At 46.5% G+C, this 6,300-nt stretch overlaps 1 protein-coding gene and 1 long non-coding RNA gene across 2 annotated transcripts in view; one reads left to right on the top strand and one right to left on the bottom strand.

The window, feature by feature from the left end:
* The window catches only part of LOC139028905 (uncharacterized), a 13,252-nt gene extending 10,132 nt beyond the window's left edge, over window positions 1-3,120 (bottom strand). Inside the window, exon 1 of the long non-coding RNA XR_011481127.1 lies at window positions 2,965-3,120. This is a non-coding gene — a long non-coding RNA (uncharacterized lncRNA). The remainder of the gene's footprint in view (window positions 1-2,964) is intronic.
* The window catches only part of LOC111973858 (transcription initiation factor TFIID subunit 4-like), a 747,250-nt gene that overhangs the window by 212,420 nt on the left and 528,530 nt on the right, over window positions 1-6,300 (top strand). The gene's annotated exons all lie outside the window — the stretch shown is intronic.

Raw genomic sequence — 6,300 nt, 5'->3', positions numbered from 1 at the left:
GTCTGTCTGTCTCTCTGTCGTCTTTTCTCTCTCTGTCTGTCTCTCTGTCTGTCCGATCTGTCTCTCTGTCTGTCTTTCTGTGTCGTATGTGTGTGTAGTGTGCATGTGTGTTGTGTGTAGCTGTGTGTTGTTCTGCTTCCATGTCCATGTCTTTTATCCCTCCACCTCTCCTTTCTTTACAGCAACGTCCTGATACTGTCCACTTCCATTCAATACTTGGCTGTACCTAACAAGTTCTGCCTATATGTAGAGATGCAGCTGACTGATCCACTGAATGGATGCAAAGGGAAAGGGCTAAGAAGACTGCAAAATATATCCACATCAATGTATGTCTTAGAAACGTATAACTGGGCTGGCTCCAAATACAGGGAGTCTTTGTCTAAGTCCCAAACGGCACCCGGTTAGTGCACTACTTTGACCGCGGTTCTCGGTCACATGTGTACACTATAGGGAATAGGGGCCATTTGGGGCAGGTCCTTTTTCTGTTGCCAGGAATATTACAATGTCTATGGGGGCTGTCGTTATAAAGTCAGCAACGTATTGACAGAATACACTCAAGAATAATTTGAAAGGAATCTTTTTCAATGAAAATAAAGTTAAATTAACATAAATATGGAACCCCGTGCTCAACTTTCCAGCTAGAATATAGATGGGCTCGAATTCTACAATCTTTAGAATCTAGATTCTAGAGGCTAAAATCTAGACAGAGTGAAACCACAGTTCAGTGAGTGTAACATAAGGGGATTTGTAGCCTCACTCCTCAGCCTGAAATGTCCCACTCACGTTGACTAATAGGCTTTTTGGTGGCCACAACTGACTAAAAAGATTTCAGAGAGGGCAGTCACATGAATCTGTGAGGCAGAGGTCCCAGTTGCTTGTCTCGGTGTGAGCTGAAGCGGGAGGAAGTGGAATGGCTCTCCGGGGAACTCCAGTCGTTCCGTGTATTTGACACAATCCTGAGCTAGCACACCTGATTCAACTGCAACTACTTATCAAGCCCATGTTTCCGTGAATCAGGTGAGCTAGTTCAAAGCCACAACAGAAGTCTCTACCCTGAAGTTCGAGTGATATACAAGTACATTAGTGGGAGTCAGTGTGAGGCCGGTTCAATAGGCCAGACGGCACTCTGCCTTTGATGTGGATAAGGTAATAAGGCACTTTAAACCACGTACAGCTCGCACCATATTCCCTATATAGTGCACTAATTTGACCAGTGCCCTATGGAAGTAGTGCACTATATAGGGAATAGGGTGCCATTTGAGATACAACCCAGTTTCTTTGAACAGAGAGATCAGTGGTCGTGGTTAAATGCATCAGCAGTACAGCTCAGAAACATTCTTGCTGCACGTTCCTCTAATGTAAAACTCTGCTGAGTAGGACATGAAACACTGTGCATGCTGACAGGCACTCCACTGCACATGTATTCTGGATCCTCCTTCTAGAGCCAATTCAACTCAATGAGCTGTTTTGTTATAATCACTCAGAAACAGGATGATGCAATATTTTCATCATTCTGTGTTCTCATTCAACTATTCCTGATCAGTATGTGTGTGTGATCGTGTGTGTGTGTGTGTGTGTGTGTGTGTGTGTGTGTGTGTGTGTGTGTGTGTGTGTGTTACCCATGATTATAAGTGTATGTGTTCATGTGCTTGTGTTTGAAGTGTGTCTCACCTGTACTGACAGGGTGTGAGTTGCAGCGTCGTACTTGGGTAATGGCCTGTTCTCTGGTTGGCAGAGGCTGTCATTCACCAGAGTCATGCTCTTATTGACCAGCCTCATACAGGACACCACTGTCCTCCTCTCTCCTGGAACACACACACACACATGCACACACGCACAGTTATAATCTGAGGTATACAAACACAAACAAATTACATTGAGAGAGAGAGTGAAAAAAATAGAGAGAGAGCGAGGAGAGGAGAGGACAAAAAGAGAGAGAGAGAGAGACAAAGAAGAGAGAGTGAGAGACAGGAGAGAGAGAGGACAGAGAGAGAGACAGAGAGATGCTGTCTCAAAAAACCTTCAAACTGTTTACACACACTAAACACATGGAGTTCAAGCCTCTGTCTCAACCGGCATAACCCTCCAGTGAACTACATCATAGCCTGGTCTAATGCGAAGGTAATTACACAATAAAATCAGTTATTAACACTAAATCAGAGACGAAGTCCTATATTTGGAGCTGAGCTGGCCCTATCCAAACCACCACTTGCTGGGTAAGGCCCCGACTACTCTGTGTGTGTGTGTGTGTGTTGTTGGTGTGTGTGTGTGTGTGTGTGTGTGTGTGTGTGTGTGTGTGTGTGTGTGTTGTGTGTGTGTGGTTGTGTGTGTGTGTGTTGTGTGTGTGCAGGGCTCGAGATCTGGGCTTTGTTCCAACTTTATGAAAATCCATCCTTTCTCCCTCCCTCTGGTCAGAAGTTGTGCACTATATAAGGACTAGTGTGTTTGTGTTATATTGTGTTAATGCCATACAGTATATAAGGACTAGTGTGTTTGTGTTATATTGTGTTAAGTGCACTACAGTATATAAGGACTAGTGTGTTTGTGTTTATATTGTGTTAAGTGCACTACAGTATATAAGGGACTAGTGTGTTTGTGTTTATATTGTGTAAGTGCACTACAGATATATCTCTCTCTGCACGTTCCTCTAATGTAAAACTCTGCCTGAGTAGGACATGAAACACTGTGCATGCTGACAGGCACTCCACTGCACATGTATTCTGGATCCTCCTTCTAGAGCCAATTCAACTCAATGGAGCTGTTTTGTTATAATCACTCAGAAACAGGATGATGCAATATTTTCATCATTCTGTGTCTCATTCAACTATTCCTGATACAGTATGTGTGTGTATCTGTGTGTGTGTGTGTGTGTGTGTGTGTGTGTGTGTGTGTGTGTGTGTGTGTGTGTATACCCATGATTATAAGTGTATGTGTGCATGTGCTTGTGTTTGAAGTGTGTCTCACCTGTACTGACAGGGGTGTGAGTTGCAGCGTCGTACTTGGGGTAATGGCCTGTTCTCTGGTTGGCAGAGGCTGTCATTCACCAGAGTCATGCTCTTATTGACCAGCCTCATACAGGACACCACTGTCCTCCTCTCTCCTGGAAACACACACACACATGCACACACGCACAGTTATAATCTGAGGTATACAAACACAAACAAATGACATTGAGAGAGAGAGTGAAAAAAATAGAGAGAGAGAGCGAGAGAGAGCGAGAGGGACAAAGAGAGAGAGAGAGAGACAAAGAGAGAGAGAGAGAGACAGAGAGAGAGAGAGTGAGAGACAGAGAGAGAGAGACAGAGAGAGAGACAGAGAGATGCTGTCTCAAAAAACCTTCAAACTGTTTTACACACACTAAACACATGGAGTTCAAGCCTCTGTCTCAACCGGCATAACCCTCCAGTGAACTACATCATAGCCTGGTCTAATGCGAAGGTAATTACACAATATGGATCCATCCCTACCCCCCTGCAAACACATGCACTACCACCAAACTGAGTCACTTGCTACGCTGAAGCGCCGGTCACCCCGCAAACACCTGCACTAACCAACTGATGCCACCTGGACCCGTCACCCCTGCAAATCACACCCATGACCATCTACCAGCAACTGACCCATCTGGGGACGCCGCTTACCTCCTCGCAAGCACACCACGCACTCCAAATCTGAAAGCCACTGGGACCCATATACCCCTGGCCCAAACGCACCATGCACTACAACGAGCACACTGGGGACCCTTTACCACCTGCAAACCATGCCGACTACCAACTGAGCCACTGTGCGACCCTGCCCCTGCAAACACCATGCACTACCAACTGACGCCACTTCGACCCCTATTACCCCTCGTCAAAAACACCCTCACTGCTACTACCAAACTGAGTCACTGGCGACCCTTACCCCTGCCAAACAACCATTGCCACTTACCAAACTGAGTCACTGGCGGAACACTGCTACACCTGCAAAACACCATGCCACTTACCAACCTGAGTCACTGGACCCCTGCTTCACCCCTGCAAAACACCGAGTGCCACTACCCAACTGAGCCCACTGGGGACCCCTGTACACCTGCAAAACACCATGCCACGAACAACCCTGTAATCACTGACCCGCACCCCTCAAACAACCCACCATGCCACTACCAACTGAGCCCAACTTGTGACCCCTGTACCAACCCCTTGCAAGACACCATCGCACTACCTATACGAGTCACTGCGACCCTTAGTACCCCGCCCAACACTCCATGGCACTACCAACCCTGAACCACTGGGACCCTTACCCCTCAAACACCATGCTGGACTACCAACTGAGTCACCTGTGGACCCGTGCTACCCCTGGCAAAAACACCATGCCCACTAAAAACCAACTGAAGTCACTGCGACCCTGTACGCCCTGCAAACACCATGCCACATACCAACTGATCACTGGGACCCTGCCTACACCCTGCAAACACCATCACTACCAAACTGAGTCAGCCGGCGGACCTGTACCCTGCAAATCACCATTGCACACCAACTGATAGCCCACTGACCCTTACCCCTGCCAAGACACCATCACTACCACACTGAGTCACTGGGCACCGCCCCTAACCCCTCCAAACAGCTCCGGCACTAACCACACTGAGTCACTCGACTCCCGTACCGCCCTAGCTAAACACCATGGCTTCACTACCCCAACTGAAGCACTGGCCACCCCCTGTTACCCCTGCCGCAACACCCACCATCCTGCCACTACCAACTGAGTCCACTGGACCCTGTACCCCTGCAACACACCATTGCACACAACGCAGCCACTGGACCCTATACCCACTGCAAACTACCACTGGTCTGACTTACCAACTGAGTCACGGACTCCGTTAACTCCCTGCAAAACTACCATGCAGACCCTACAACTGTGTCCCACCTGACCCTGAGTACCCGCAAATAGTATGTGCGGTAAGACCTATTTAGCAATAGAGTTCTACTTGACATTTTTTGCCCCACTTTGGAGAGATCCAACATTATGAGGGAAAACCTGAACAGTCCTCATAGGAGAGTTCGCGTCTCACTGTGTGTTGGAACAAATCTCTGTTTCCTTGGTAACCAGAATTCATTACTTACTCTTCCAGTATCTTTCGCCTATTAGAGTAAATATTATGATCTTTCCCTCCAAATGAATTCTGCCAATACACTGTCCGCTCTGAGAAGAACCTCTAAGGGATGGGTCGTTGGCTAATACCGACAGGAGCCTGTCACACAGTGCTTCATAAAACATTTCCCATCCCACAGATTTGGACGATGTAGGAACTGACAACCTGTGACCATAAATATTCTGGTGGAAGCCTAGATTTAGTCCATTTCTGAGCCATATAGTAGCAACACCCCATGAGCACATAACGCAATAAACCCAAACACACTAGTCCTATATACTGTTAGGCAGCTTAACATCGAAGTAGTACACACAAACACACTAGTCCTTATATACTGTAGTGCACTTAACACAATATAACACAAACCACACTAGTCCTTCCGTATACTGATAAGTGCACTTAACAACCAACCATATAACACACAACACACTAGTCCTTATATACTGTACCGGGGCTGCCACTTAAACACAACGTTATAAACACAAACACACAGTCCTTATATACTGTAGTACACTTAACAACAAATACAACACCAGAAACACACTATCCTTACTATACTGATACACTTAACACAATATAACACAAACACACTAGCTCCTTATTTTACTGCTAGTGCACTTAAAACAACGTATAACCAAACAGCACTATCCTTATATCATACTGTAGTGCACTTATACACAATACTCACAACGAAACCACCCTAGTCCCTTATATATCTTGCTAGTGCCACTCGTAAAACAATATAAACACACAACACACTGAATTCTCCTTATAGTACTCGTATCCACTTAACACAATATAACACCAAACACCACAGTCCTTATATAGTGCACAACGTCCTGACCAAAGGAGGGAAGAAAGATGGATCTTTTCCCATAAATTGAACAAAGCCCAGATCTCAGAGCCCGCACACACGCACGCACGCGACGCATCTGCGACGCACGCACGCACACTACACACACACAAACACACACACCACCAACCACACAACACCACACACACCCACACACACCACACACACACCACAAGAAACACCACCACTACACAACACACACCAGCACCAGAATCGGGGAGCGCTTACCCAGCGAGAATGTGTGGGTTGGATAGCGCCAGCCTCAGCCCAAAATAGGACTTCACTCCTTCTTTGATTTAGTGTTAATTAACGCATTTAT

This window comes from Salvelinus sp. IW2-2015, linkage group LG15 (assembly GCF_002910315.2).
Source record: "Salvelinus sp. IW2-2015 linkage group LG15, ASM291031v2, whole genome shotgun sequence".
Taxonomy (NCBI): Eukaryota; Metazoa; Chordata; class Actinopteri; order Salmoniformes; family Salmonidae; genus Salvelinus; species Salvelinus sp. IW2-2015.
Note: the sequence above shows the minus strand (reverse complement) of the source record. Positions and strands in the feature narration are given on the sequence as shown.